The following is a 14,585-nucleotide window of genomic DNA, read 5'->3' on the forward strand; positions in this document are numbered from 1 at the left end:
ATGTGTGGGCTCTAAGGCAACAGTAAGCACACACTACACCTCTTATGCGCTGCCTAGTAGACAAGACCTAAAAATGGAGCAAATGTGATACCCGCCATTCTGAGCTGCATGTGTAGTTGGTAATGGAACAATGGGGGTTTACTCCTGCCTCCACTTGCATCAGGTCAATGAAAAGGAGGCAGATTACAAAACAATTTAAAAACTGTCTAATGCATATAAAAAAATAAATCTCATCTAGTATAGTTTTCAACAAAGAAAAACGCTGATATCATTTGATTTTTTGATTTTTTTCTGGACATTTTAAAAGTGGAGAATAAGTACTTACTGGTTTCCTCATGATATAAACAAGACACACAGCACTTTTTCTGTTTGGTTCATTTTTGTCCCGGATGTGCTAGTGCAGAAACATGTTTACAATATGGACTTGAGCAAACCCCTTTTGCACAACTGCCTATTATGCAAAGGTGAGCAAAAACATATATAAAATATAAACATTTATACACGTATGAATTTGAGCAAAAACAATCCGATCCATGTTTGCAGTAGCACAAAACAGCTCCCTCATTTCTGTAATCTATACTCAGTCAAACCCCCTACCTAGCATGCTGGTCAATGGACAGCACCTCCAGCAGCAATAAAACGTCCTTCATAAAAGTTTTCCTTGGAGCTACCTAGGCGCTATTCAAATGCCCTAAAAACTATAAAAAGGGACGAATTAGGTCACCAAAATGAAGGTGTGATTTGCTAAACCCAGGCTGCTGTCCTTTCAGTGCTAGTTTAGAATCACAGAGTCCCACAGATTCATTGTGTGAGTCACAATAAGTGACAGCCACAGAAGTACAGGATCAACAACCTAAGGATCATTAAGCAGGATCACTCCGTGGTAGTCATGAATTTGCCTCTTAATCCATCATCTGCTGTGCAATCTGCAGAGTTTAAGAAAAAAAAAATCTTGCTCAAACTTTACTAAACATGGCAAAGTGTTCTTGTACAGTAGAATTTTTTTGGCAAAGGGTGAATGGTTATCTTTCTGTTGCTTATCGCTTTATTTAATATTTAACTGGTACTAAAGAGGTGAAATATTTGCCAAGTAAGTATTAGCATGTATAAAAACCTATAAAATAATGAAGTAATATTATCATAAAATGTGCAGCATTCCGCTGCACAATTACCTTTTTCTTGCTGCATAATTTAGTTAACCCTGTTACATAATTTGCTTCTACCCTACCCCCTAATGGCACTGGCCCTGTAGGTTGTCAAGCCCACCATGGAGGGTAGAAATGAGATCAAGAGGTAGCGATGGTATACTTCCCACATGATGCAGGAGCTTCCAACATAAGCATTGGTGCATTTATGAAGCTCTCTCTTCAAACAGCATATTGCCGTGGCACTGATGGCAGATCCTGTATATGTATGTGACATATACAGAGCCAATCTAATTATGATTCTATATCTGCATCATTTTCCACATAATCCATCATATGCTGCATAAGCTACATATTTTAACAAAAAATGTTGATTCTAACTCAAACAAATCAACAGTTACTAAAAAGGGGTTAACACGTACTGCGGCACAATGGAAAGCCTATTACAATTATTGACTGGTCACTTTTACATTGCATACTGCTGCATTTGGGTGTTAATCTTAAAGTAATGAGGCAAAATATTTGCATAGGCAGTGTTAACATGTACAGATGTCAAAATAAATAAGTAATACTATGAAAAGGATGAGCTGTATTATGCTACATAATTCTCATTTTGTGACCACATAATTTATTCAAGCGTGCCACATAATTTAAACCTTCTGTGCCACTTCATTCCACTGGGTCTGCTTTTTTAGCATACACCACTAGAGCACTGTGGGGGCGGTTTTAGAGTAGGTACAGAAGACGAGAAATACAAGCAAATAAAAAGTACAGGCTAACGGGAACGAGCACAAAATGTGGAGAATATCCAGTTTCTTGACAGGATTAAGCCTATAAAACTGACACCGACGTGGTGCTTTTCGTCTGCCTCAGTGGCAAGAATGGAAGAGAAAATGTGGGCACTGCTTCAGTGAGAAGCTGTGGAGCGAATGGAGGTGGGGTGGTATTAGAATAAGCAAAAGGCGAGTGTGGGGAGGATACTGGGAAAAGGAGACCTTGTACGAGGCAAAAATGTGGAAACAGCGAAGTTTCAGACACCAAGAGTGGCCCATATCTCGGTGACCAATGTGAAATACACTGCACACGGCATTACCCGAATCACAACGATACTCTCTGCCTGACGCATTATGCAGCCTTTCTTTTATTCAAATTTACGGTGATTTGCTGAACCCCAGGAAAAAGTGTCCATTTCCAAAATGTTTTATTTCTTTCATGTGAATAATCTTGCAAGGCAGCATTTTCTGTAAGAGTCTGCCAGGTGTTTAAAGTATGATGCTTTCTCTTTGGCTCCGGATGTGAGCTCGTGCATTAAAGCAGCGATAAAGGAAAGGTAAATGTCTCCATAGGGAAGGTCCTTTCATTGTGTTATCACTCACTAACGACTCACAAGCACTGCAGTGGCACCATTGTTACATTGCACTAGCAGCATTTCACTAACACATTGTGCGAGCTGGCACCTTCCCTGGGCCCTGTACAGTTTCAATGGTGGGAGAGGTACCCTCCATTCACAGCGCACACTTTATGTTACCTGAGATCTTGGCTTCTCTCACAAGCGCCGCAGTGACACAGAGAGCGTGCAAAATAAAGTCAGGAAAGCAGTACATTTCGCCAATACTACCTTAATGTATGGATTTTGGCAGTAATGTATAATTGTTCACTCTCCGTCTCACTGAAGCGCAGTGATGTTGAATGAGAGTCAGCCTCTTACATCACCTTTCTTAAATAAAGCTCCTCATTCATCGACCGACATCACCGGAGAGGCTACCCACATTTGAAAGAGCAGATGAGGCAGCCCAGAAGTGTGAAGAGGGAAGCCATAACACCCGATTCCATTAAAAAAAAATACTGACGAGGTTCAATGCATCTCCCTTCCACTCTCCTGCAAACAGAAGGCATGTCGCTTGCATGGTAGCTCGTATTCTTTGTTTCTCCTCGCTGGTCTGGCTATACAGGCCCGCTTCCGGTACTAGAGGGAAACTTCCGGTAAAACGTGAGATAGAAAAAGGACAAACGTAAATCATAAGTTAATCTGTAGCTCCAGCTTTTCTTAACGTGGTACCGCCAAACAGTGCCGTTTTCGTTGCACAAGTGGGCGATGCCACAAACATACCATTTAAATTTGTGTTCAGAATTAAATGTTCTCTTTTTTGCTTGTAAACATGTTTTTAACTCTCAACTTTATACACATTTTGTATTACATATACTCAATAGTGTCAGAGACATTAACATTATGCAGGAAGGCACTCTAATTGTGTGACACGATTGAATAAACGGTGCTGCAACGAAAGAATCAGCATGGCATTCTCATTCATGCCAATAAACCTGGTTGAGGCAGGAGACTCCTGATTTTTGAAGCCAAAACTTGCTTTATTTTGGACGTCTCCCGCCTGAAATTGCCTCTCCTTCAACAAAAGTCTATGGGTGAACTACATTGTCCCAAAGTTTTTTTTTTTTTTAAATCACCGTCTTTTAAAATGTTGGCATGCATGCATTCTGTGGAATTCTTGCATAACTATTTTGACACTGTAATGGCAAATGAAACAGACAGGACCCTAATGCTTTCGAAAATACAGCGTTTAAGAACAAAACACATTTAGCTGCTCTAAATAAAATGTTCTTTACCAACACATAATCCCATGCCAGGCATAAAAGCACAGGAGCAACATTTTCCTAACAATGTATTTTACAACTCCCAGAGTAAAATAGATTGCATAAAACAGACAATATTGCACCAATCAGAAAACAAAACTACCTACCTGTATACACTTGTAAACATTTCACTTATTTATTACCTGTTTAATGTCTGCATACACCAATAAACATTTGAAAGTTGACTAGCTAGCTTTTCCACTTTTCTTGCCATGGTATTGCATGCACCAAGTCTGCAGTCTGTTTTAAGGCCCCATTGTGTAGGAAACATTGTTTTTGTTGGAATCATAATTTATGCAGCAGTTGGAGGATGGTGTGGCTAGGTATTTTCTGCATGAACTAGTCCATAGCAGGTGAAAATTACTTAAAAATGTAATAAAAATAAACATTTCAAGAAATTAGCATATCCCAATAATCAAGATTTACTAACTTTTATTACTGTTAAATGCACCTGCACTTGCACAATTTATTATTTGCCCGGTGTACTTCAATGTAATAAAAACAGTAAAATTATTACCCTGCAAATTACGTTTGACAAATTTTTCTCATGCACACTGTTTGCTTATTTGTATTTTACCGGCGACTCTAGTAGCTTAATAGTTTTCACTGTTCAGTGCTCAGCCAAAAAGTACAGCATTCCTGATGAAAATGCAACCAAAATAGTGGACAGAAACAATTTAATCTTGTTAATGCCTCTGAAGTAATCAGATAGTCATTTTTAAATCATCCCCAAGTCATCAGGAACAATCTCAGTTTAAGAAGTAATCCTAAACCAATTTTCAAGTCATCCTCAGTCATCAGGAATGTTCTTATCTTGTGAAGTAATCAAATGGTCATTTTCAAGTCATCCTGAAATCATCAGGCTCAAGTGTCTAAACTTTGCTGATGACTTCAAGAGCTTGATGATGTCTGATGACGTGAACATGACTTCTGCAGTAGTTGGATGATCATCTAATGATTCTGGGATGGCTTCTAAAGTAATCTTGTTTGACCAGGGCATGTGACACACAAGCTGGGGTTCATGGGGCTTGTAGTATATATTGCAGTTTTTTTCTGTATTATTGTTTCTGATTGGTTGCTCTAAATATGTAGTAAAGGGAAGCATAATTCTCAATATATTGCACATTGCTATGGTTCCCTTGTCTTCATCGCTTGAAGGGAAAGTGTAACTCCTTGTTCAAATGTCACTCATAATTACACTGAAATAATGAAAGTGTCACATAGCAATCTGAAAGCTTGGCAGCTAGGACGTTCTTGTCTCGAATGCTAGAATGTTTCAGCTTGCCTCTTCTTCAATGTAAGCCAATGAGGGACATGCACTCTCGCGATTATTATTTTTTAAGTCTCCTGGTTTCCTCTGCTGAAATGTTGGCGTGTATGATGTAGTACTTCTGCAGGTGAGACCTGTGTCTGTATTTTAATATCTCAATAAATGTTCTTGAGAAAGAGCTCCACCGACGGCACAAACCACCTCTCGAAGTAAAACAACGTCCTCGGCGGTGACAGCCGCTGTGCAGCCCGAGGGCCCTGCCTAACTCACCCCGTTCTAAGATGGCGGCCACGCCTGCATCAGTCAATTAACGGAACCACGGCCTTTTTCTATTTCCGCAGCTCTTGACAGCCGCCTGAATGGTGTCCGTTGCCCATGGGGCTGGAGCTGGTTACTGAAATGCGACGTCGGCATTACGTGTTTCCTGTGAGTGCTCTTCTCGTCCGCCGTTGGCTGCCGATGCCCGGAAGGGGTGAAAGCCAGCATGGATTGGCCGAGCAGTGTTTGCCCGGCTGATGCTTGTTTTTGAAATTTTGAACCTTTCTTCTGGAGGGTGGAGAGGGGAGGGCGAGGCAGATGTGGTGGAGTTGAGAGTAGAGACCAGGATCCAAGCCTGAGAGGGGGAGAAGGCACCGGGGAGGGTGAGTTCTAGATCGCGGTGGGAGGGGAGCAGGGGATCCGGGTGCCTGGGAGGAGAGGGGCGCAGAGCCCGGGGCACCTACTCAGTCAGAGGATCCAGAGGAGCAGCAGCCGTCGGAGGAGGTAAGGGCTGAGAGACCAGTGCATGGCCGAATGCGCCCACACCAGGCTCGGGGACACCTCTCCGCTCGGATCTTTTTGCTGCAGGAATTGCGCGCCTGCAGCCCGCACTGCGCTCGCTAGTTGATGCCTGTAATCTGGGTTGAGTGATGGCACGGGCTGGTTTTTATATACTGCAGTCTGGGTGTCCCTGGTGGATGCATGATTTGTAGAGCTCTGCAGCTCCCCAGACAACGGCCTCCTTGCACTATGGAAGAAGAGCCTGAAATCACCACGTTTGCACCTGTTTTTCAAACAAGCCCAGGGCAGCAGAGATGGCAGGAAGATTAAGTCCAAACTGAAACAACTGGAAGGAGCCCCGTCCTCTCCTAGTTTTCAAACATCTTGCAATCCAATGGTTTCGCATTTTTGAGAGTTAGAACTATTGGCATTGTAAATGACAATACCTTTTACCCATGTGTTTTAGATTGGAGTGGATCTATGTAGTGGAATTATGTGGGTTGGATTTGAAGTGATAGTTGTGGGATAGAGTGGATTTGTGTGGTAGAATTATGTGGCATGGTATGCAGTGGAATTATGCGGATAGTAATCATATGGTATTGAGTGTACTGGAAATATGGGAGTGGTTGTGTTATGGAGTATAAATAAATAGAATGGTATTTTGTTTTGTAATTGTTTTGGTGAGTTGAATTATGTAGTTGTTGAATTACGTGGTGTGGAATGGAAATGTGTAGGTTTGAATTTTGTGTTGAGGAAGTGTGTGGCGTTAAGTGAAATTATGCTGATTGGAATTATGTGGCATGGAGCGGAGTGTATTTGTGTGGATTTTGTTACCATGTTTAACAAGGAATAGTAAAATAGATACCTGGAGACTGTTACTACTTGTGTACGGTAAGAGAAAAGGAGCTATCAAGTTTCCAAGTGCCATGCATGCCTAACTCCTCCAAACCAGTTTTACATGCATTTTGTGGTTTGTAGATCTTCGATCCCATTAAAAACAGAGACCGAAGTGTGTGGCTTCCTAAGGGCACGATGTGCCCACACAGTTTTTATTTTAATAAAAACTGTTTGCCCAACGTGTCACGAGTGACACCATCAACCAGTCTTTCTAAGGCACAGCTCTTCGCATGGTAAAGTCCGAGGTACAAGTCCCAGAATTCAACATGCTATTGGGTCTGGCTCATGTTGCCGTGTGTGAGACCTGGGACTGTTGACAAATACGTGTAACCCAGGAGTCACGCATGGCACGGATTCACTTGGCAACTAAGCAGTGATGGCTGAAAAAGCCGCAGGCGTGAGAATAACTTCAGTTGATAATGAAAGCAAGATGTATGCATCTATCATCACCAAGAGTTACGCCCCTGTGACCAGCACCCACAAGCAAAAGTTATGCACAACTACGATTTGAAAACGTATGTGCTATTCTTACGTAGTCTCAAGCCTATTTACACATATCCCCTATTAATCATGGCAAATAAACATGTGTAAGCCCCTACCCTTCCACCCCCTCCCCAACTGGGACGAGCCTTGCAGCACATAAAGGTCATTTGACACTGCAGTTTATTTAGTCTTGGCGGCAAATCCTAGATCTGCGTCTAGGAAATGTAATGACATCCGAACATTATTTAACTTTTCAAACAAAGTGGACAACTAGAATGCATGGAAAACTGCACGTTAGGCTAACATTGACACATACAACAGAGCATTTCAAATACCATTACGTTCGCCTTTAGCATCCAAGTAAGGAAACTCCCAGGGGACAAACGCGAGGAGTTCAGCTACAGAGACCAATGAGAGAGCTGCACATCAGTAGTTGGTGTTCAGCATTAGGTCACGGTGATAGTTCAGCGTACACAGATCTAAAGTTTCACAGTTCCACATGCAAGTACCTCGCTCTGCCAGATACTTTAACTTTGAAGCCCGGGAGTGTGATCTTGTTCTAATAATGTGTAGGCTAGGATTTCAAAATTACAGCATGCAACAGAAAAACAAAACCCGGACTGAATGAGCTCTTCAGACACGGAGTGTAGAAACGTGGGCGCTTGAGTAGTGAATGCTTACATAATTGCACAGTGCTGTACCCCTCCAGTGCTTGCAATCCTGATGAAAGGGCTCACTGGATTTACATTTACGATCAATAGTGCGGAACAGACACACCAGCTGCCTCGCCTGTCCTTTGAACTTTACGGTGTTGGGCACCCTAGGGGAGGAGCTGGGCAGGGGGCTGGTCACCCACTTGTCCTTTGTGCGGTTTAGTGCCATTGCAGGAACCGGGGGTTTCTGCACTGGTGCAAACCAAATTATGCAAGGTGGGCAGCAAATGTGCCCTTCAAAACAGTCTGATGGCGCTCAGATGCCACCAGAGACATCCATTTAAAAAGGCGAGGTGGTCACACCTCTACTCCATAGGAAATCATTTGATCTGCCTTCTGCCCGATTTAGGCTTCAGGAGCAGGAGGGCTGACCAGTGGCTGGGGGTCTGCAGCAGCGCAGACGGGCAGGCAGACCCTGCAAGCCTGTGCAGGCAGATCTTGGGGGGGGGGGGGGGTCTTAGGATCCACCAAAGGATATGGTATCATGCAACAAACACTGGAATTGTTGTGGTAGCATTATTCCAACAAGTTTGATAACCAAAAATGCCTAGGTTCGTTGAAGCCATTATGTAGTTGGACTACTCATGTCGATCATTATCCACTACATACCTTAAGATGGCTTCCCTGCAGTTACAAAGCCCAGGGAATGGAGTCTGGGGGTTTAGGGGGCACCTTTGCTCATGCAGGGGTGCCCTCACACTTATGAACATGCACCCTGCCCTTGGGTTGAAGAGCCTACCAGAGGGGTGACGTACAGTGGCTGAGTGCAGGGACCGTGGTTTAAGGCAAGCCTCGTATCTAAAGTGAAAGGTGCCTGCACCATTTCATGAAGGCTGCAATGGCAGGCAGCTTGCATGTATCCCCATGGATGGCATGATACGTGCAGCATCACATGGGAGACCCCTGGTGTACCAGTGCCCTTGGGTACCTGAGTACCATAAACAAGGGGCTTACATGGGTGCACCAGTATGCCAATTGTGGGGTGTAAAAGTTGCCCAACAACCACATTTGGAGAAGACAGCACAGACACTGGAGTCCTCGTTAGTAGGATTCCAGTGTACTACAGTCTAAACACACTGATACCAGGTAAAAAGTGGGGGGTAACTGTCAGAAAGATGCTACTTTCCTACACCTTATGACCTCTAAAAAGTTACAACCCTTCTTTTTCTTTTCTTGGCCATAAGCCTAATTCCCCCCCCCCCCCCCCCCCCCCCCCCCCCGCCCAACAGCTTCCATGTAACATTGCGAAAGTCACAAACCTTGCCGATTTTATATTTGAAAAAATAATACAGGCTACAGGGACGTTCTAGTTAGGAAATGGAGAATAAAAAATAAAAAACAGAGGAATTCACTTAAAAAAACAAATGTTGCAGGAACGTTCTAGTTAGGCTCACATTTTAAACATACAAAACCATAGGAATTCACCTGTTATAGTTAGTTATCTGAAGTAACTATAACTTGTGCCCTAAGGTAACTATAACTTGTGTCCCCGCCGTGCACAGTTTTTTTTTGTGTCAAATTGTACTGCAAATATTACATTGACATTATAAATTATGTTATCAAAGATGTCATGAGTGTCGTAATTGGCAGTGCATGGTGAGGGTGCGAGTTATAGTTACTTTAGGGCACGAATTATAGTTACTTAAGATAACTAACTGTAACAGGTGAATTTCTATGGTTTTGTACGTTTAGAATGTGAGCCTCATCTTTGAGTTGTTCTTAAATAATACACAAACACATATATCATTATTCCCCTTGAGCCAACAGGATTCAGTTTCTTTTCTCGCTGTTTATCAAGTCACAGACATGATCTGTAGTGTTTTTAATACCCCTCGATGGGAGCCAATACCCGACTCTTGTTCAGCTTTCTGCCATGGACATATTACTCCAACACCCTTCTCTAGAAATGAAAATGCTCCTGCTTACTTGCAGAACCTCCTCACACCCTGCATGATTTTACACCTCTTCTGACCACTGCAGCTGAGTTGCTTGCAGTACCTGCTAAGAGACAAGGTGTCATCCCACCCAGCTTGTTCACTTATCTCATTGCGGAAATATTGTCCATCTGAAGAAGGATACAACCGTCTGTCTTTTCCCGCGATAGGCTTTTCAATTGCAAAGGAGCCCAACAGAAGCTCCAAGCAATTGATATGAATGTCCAGTTCCTCCTTGGACCACCAACTGAGGAAACCTTTTGGGTGGGGGAGAGATTCCTCTGTGGCTCCCTTGAGGAGAACTCTAATTTCTGAGAAGATGAACTCCTGATCTTTGTAGGGAAAAATACATCGTGGGAGGTGAAACATGTTGAACTGGGGAGTCTTAAAACTCTAACTTGTAACCTTGTATTACCTCCAACACCCAGGAATCTTGAGTTAACTTTTGCCAGTTGTGCAGAAACAACCTGGTTCTACCCCACAAACTACCTCTGACATGGGAATTAAGCTCACCTGTAGAACCGGACTCCTGGCATGAAGCTTGCGCGCCTCTAGATCTTCCTTTCCGAAAAAGGTTCCACCCAGCTTGAGGGCAGGAAAGGTAGAAGGCAGATGGAGAAGAGCTCATGATATTCTCCCCTATTTTGCTGAACTAAACCTCTTTTGAGGACCTTGGTCAAAAACTCATCCTCTGAAGCGCCTGGCTCTGCCAGTAAGTTGGCTTAGGACCTTTTCGATGGAACCCTGGGCCTTATCTTGGTTAGCATAGGTTGTAGCGAATTGTGAGAGTTATCTGATGAAAGGGGTTCCAAATAGTAAGTCCTGTGCCAAGGGGCCCGATTCTGACATAGTGAGGTCAGTTAGTTTTGGAACTATTTTAATGAGAAAAACGCATCTGCCCTTGCTCGAGATGGCACAATTTGCATTTCCTAAAAAAACAAATGGCCCTTTGGGCCCTACCAACTAAGACGTGGATCAATGGGGGCTTGAGATTCTTTGGCATGGAAGCCTAACTCTAAGATATTTGTCAACGGGCCAGCAACATCCAGCAACTTGTCCTGGCATCCTCTCCATCAATCAATCAATGCCCTTCTTAGGGTTTTTAGAGATTGTTTTTTTTTTTTTTTTTCCAAATATGTTACCAGAGTGGGGTCTCCCTAACCTTGTAAGGAACGTCTGGTCTAGAGTGTTCTGATCTCAGCCAAGATCTGACATCTTTCTCAAATCAATGTCGAATATGTGCTTTTATGTAGTCTTCTACTTCAGTAGGTGGGGTCCACAGGGTAGACTTAGGGTGGATAATATCTTCTGGTTTGAAGGTGAGAACTTTAGGAGGATGTTGGGCCACTGGAGAGTGGTGTATCGCCTACTTATGTTTGGTAGGACGTGGATCATCTCCATGATGTGAATTCTGTGAAGAGGAGGATGAGTCTATCATCCAGAGGGCCTGTATTCTTGGTATTGGATGAGGCTCTATAATCGTTGTCTTGAGCCAGCGGCCTCGCCAAATTCTCAGTCAGCCACATGGGGGTTCCTGTCAACTTTAGTACTAGGGATGGCTGAGGGTTCATCTTGGCAGTGGGTCACATTGAGAAGGATGCAGCCTTGCTGTTCAGCAATCCCGTATAAATGCTGTTTAATGGGCTGAATGGCTTTAACCAGAACCAAATTTACAGATTGATCAACTCCAGTGTCCAACGCATAGACCAAGCCTTGTTTAAAAGACCCCGCATGGTTGTCATGATAGTAACCTCCCCCAGTTTCTTCTTCATACTCAGCTATGATTATTGGTAAATGGCCCATGAATTTAGGGTGAGCGGTAGATAATGGCAGTACCCATGGAGTAGTACTCAATCTGCAGGCCAGAAATGTCTTGCAATTGTAGTGGGGAGGCAAGTTAAATAGGACAGACCCTAAGGCAGGTTAAATGAGAACCACTAAGGGTTCTTAAATGCAAAATGAGTAGAATGTGGGAGACCTGCCAACCAGTTCAGACAAAGCCTCATAATTATTTCAACCCTGGGGAGAAAATCCTCAGGGTGTAGATGGTGAGGATCAGGCTTGGGAGAGGAGACTAAAGCAGGCGTCTCTGTGTTCGAATTTAGAGAAAAAAACAAGCCGAGAGGAAAACTGGCTACTCACACAGGAGCTCCCAAGGACCAGTGATAGGAAGAGGACAGCGTGGCAGAACTCTATACTTTCTCGCTCACCTTCCTCCTGCACCATACCATATAAAGAGACGAGGCGGACTGGTACCTCGTCAGGAGGATTAACGCTCCTGTGTACACGCGGTGCCGCGCTAGACAAAAAGGGGAAAAAAACCATTAGTCAAGGGGGCGCATAAAGCGCCATCAAAGCACATAAAGCAGGCACATATAAGCAAACAATGAGTACATACGGTGCGTGTAAAGTATTTATATGAAATCATAATAAATAGGGTCCCACTTAATGGGCTTCGGAGCAGCAAAGAAAGAGGAGGCTGGAGTATCTCTTACAGGATATATAGGGCGGGGTCTCTATGGTTGGTCATGCGGTGGCTCTCCTAATTTGTTATGCTACCAGACACTAGACCATACAGAATGTGTTTCGTATAACAATAGAATTTCAGTTTTATCCAAGTTAGGCTTCGGCCTAAAAAAACAGCTTGAAGCTTATCAGCCAGCGCAGCTGTCTGGTTTGCTAACAACATCTTAGGAATGTTATTAAAGCTTCCCGGGAAATGCATTCTGTCCATTGCTTACCATTTGTCTTTGTGATTTGTAGCTCACATTTGCTTGCTTTCTAGTTGCTGGCCCTATTTATTTTAGGCTGTCCTGCTCCTCCCTTCCCTTGCCCAAACCTTATTTGCTGTATTTTTCCACCAATTATCTATTTCTGTAAAGAGGCCTTAAAATGTTGTTATTAACTTGTCACATTTGCTGTGCATTTGAAGGTAGGGGTCAGATGTCAGGCTCTGTCTTCCAGGGAGCTTGGTGTTTACTTTTCTTTCTCTGATTTCACGGTGAGAGGATTTATGTGACAATTATGCTGGCTCTTGGAGAGTGATTGAGGAAGGTTGTATGATGTTCGTTTTTTTGTTGTTTTTTTTTTAGTTCATATTCTTACTCAACAAAATGTAAATTTCTGTAAATGAACAGTGCATGTTTTTCAGAATTAGAAAAGCCCAAATGAAGCAATTGTTTTAGTAAGTCTAAAGTGTGGTGGACACTACACTAGATGATGACAGTTTACACACATTATCGTTATGTGCTGTATACTTTTATCAGTAATGTATGTCTGTGCAAATATAATGGTGATTTCAAATGAAGATGTTTTGTCTGTAATGGAATTGTGCTACCACACCATGCATATTGCACTTTGTCACTGCACTCTACTCTGCTACTTCACTCGGTGCCTCTCTACTCTACACCTCTCTGCCAGTGCTACTCCACAGTACTCTACTATGCACTTCTGCACTACTTCACTCTGCAACACTGCAGTCTGTGCCACTGTGCTCTCTGCCAATGCAGTTTACTCTGTACCACGCCAGTGCACTCTAGGCCAATCCACTGTATGCCACTCTAATCTACTCTGCACTCCACACCACTGTACTCCACCATGCACCACTCCACTATGAAACAATCTACTCTGACAAGGCACTCTGCTCGACTATACTCTGCATTACTCCACTCTGCCCCATTGCATGCTGCTTTGCGACACTGCACTTTCTGCCACTCTTCCACTGCAGACTATGCCTCTGCACCCTATTCTCCACCACTCTGCTCTACGCCAATGCACTCTACACCACTTAACTTCAAACCAATACAGGCCACTGTACTCTACGCTAATCTGCTCTGCAGTGTACGCCACTGCACTCTGCAACACTCTACGGCATTGCACTCTAACCACTCTACTCTTCAGCATTGCACTCTCAATTTATTCTGTCCCATTCTACTCCACTGCACTCTTCGCCACTCTACTGTGCAAAACTACATTTTCTGTCACTGAACCAATGTACTCTTTTCCAGTGCACTCTATGCCGAAACTCTCTACACCTATGTAATCTACTGTGCAACACTTCACTGTATAACACTTTAACTGTACTCTACGCCCCTATACTCTGCACACCTCTACTCTCTCCCAGTGCACTCTACTGTGCATCACTGCTCTCTTTGCCAGTGCACTTTACACCCCTGTAGTCAAGACCTCTGCACTCTACTCTGTACCACTCTACTCTGCCACAGCACCATTCCACTCTACGCCACTTCACTCTACTCTGAAACAAACTACTGTGTGACACTGCTCTCTACTACACTCTGCACCAGCGCACTTTACTCTGCACCACCCTACGCCACTTTGCTCTATGCCGCTACTCTGCCACTCCACTGTACCCTTCACCACCCCCACTCTGCATTCTGCTCTGAAACGGTCACTCTGTGCCACTCCACTGTGCTATACGCCACTAAACGCAAAACGACTGCACCAAAAGCCAATGCACTCAACACCACTTTACTCAAAACCAATGCACTCTATGGAACTGCACTCTATGCCAACTATGCTGTGCCACTCGCACTCTACTTTGCACCAATCCACTCTATGCCTGGCCTCTATGCAACTCTGCTTTAAACCACTGCATTCTAAGCCACTCCACACTATTGTGCTCTACTTTGTGCCACTCCACTGCATTCTATCACACTCTGCCAGAGTGCATTGTGCCACTGTATGCTACATCGCACTATGCTGCTCTGCATCTATC

General features: G+C 43.6%; 1 protein-coding gene across 3 annotated transcripts in view; it reads left to right on the top strand.

Annotated features, from left to right (window-relative positions):
• Positions 1-5,545: 5,545 nt before the first annotated feature.
• Positions 5,546-14,585, top strand: part of KIFC1 (kinesin family member C1) — a 52,059-nt gene continuing 43,019 nt past the window's right edge. The window contains exon 1 of one of the 3 annotated variants that reach the window (XM_069241859.1): positions 5,546-5,826. The gene's annotated coding sequence lies outside the window, so the exon portion shown is untranslated. Of the gene's footprint in view, positions 5,827-12,865; positions 12,905-14,585 lie in introns of those variants that run through there. The other 2 variants (XM_069241860.1, XM_069241861.1) reach the window with 2 other exon arrangements.

The sequence above is a fragment of the Pleurodeles waltl genome, chromosome 6 (assembly GCF_031143425.1).
Source record: "Pleurodeles waltl isolate 20211129_DDA chromosome 6, aPleWal1.hap1.20221129, whole genome shotgun sequence".
In the NCBI taxonomy this organism is placed as follows: domain Eukaryota; kingdom Metazoa; phylum Chordata; class Amphibia; order Caudata; family Salamandridae; genus Pleurodeles; species Pleurodeles waltl.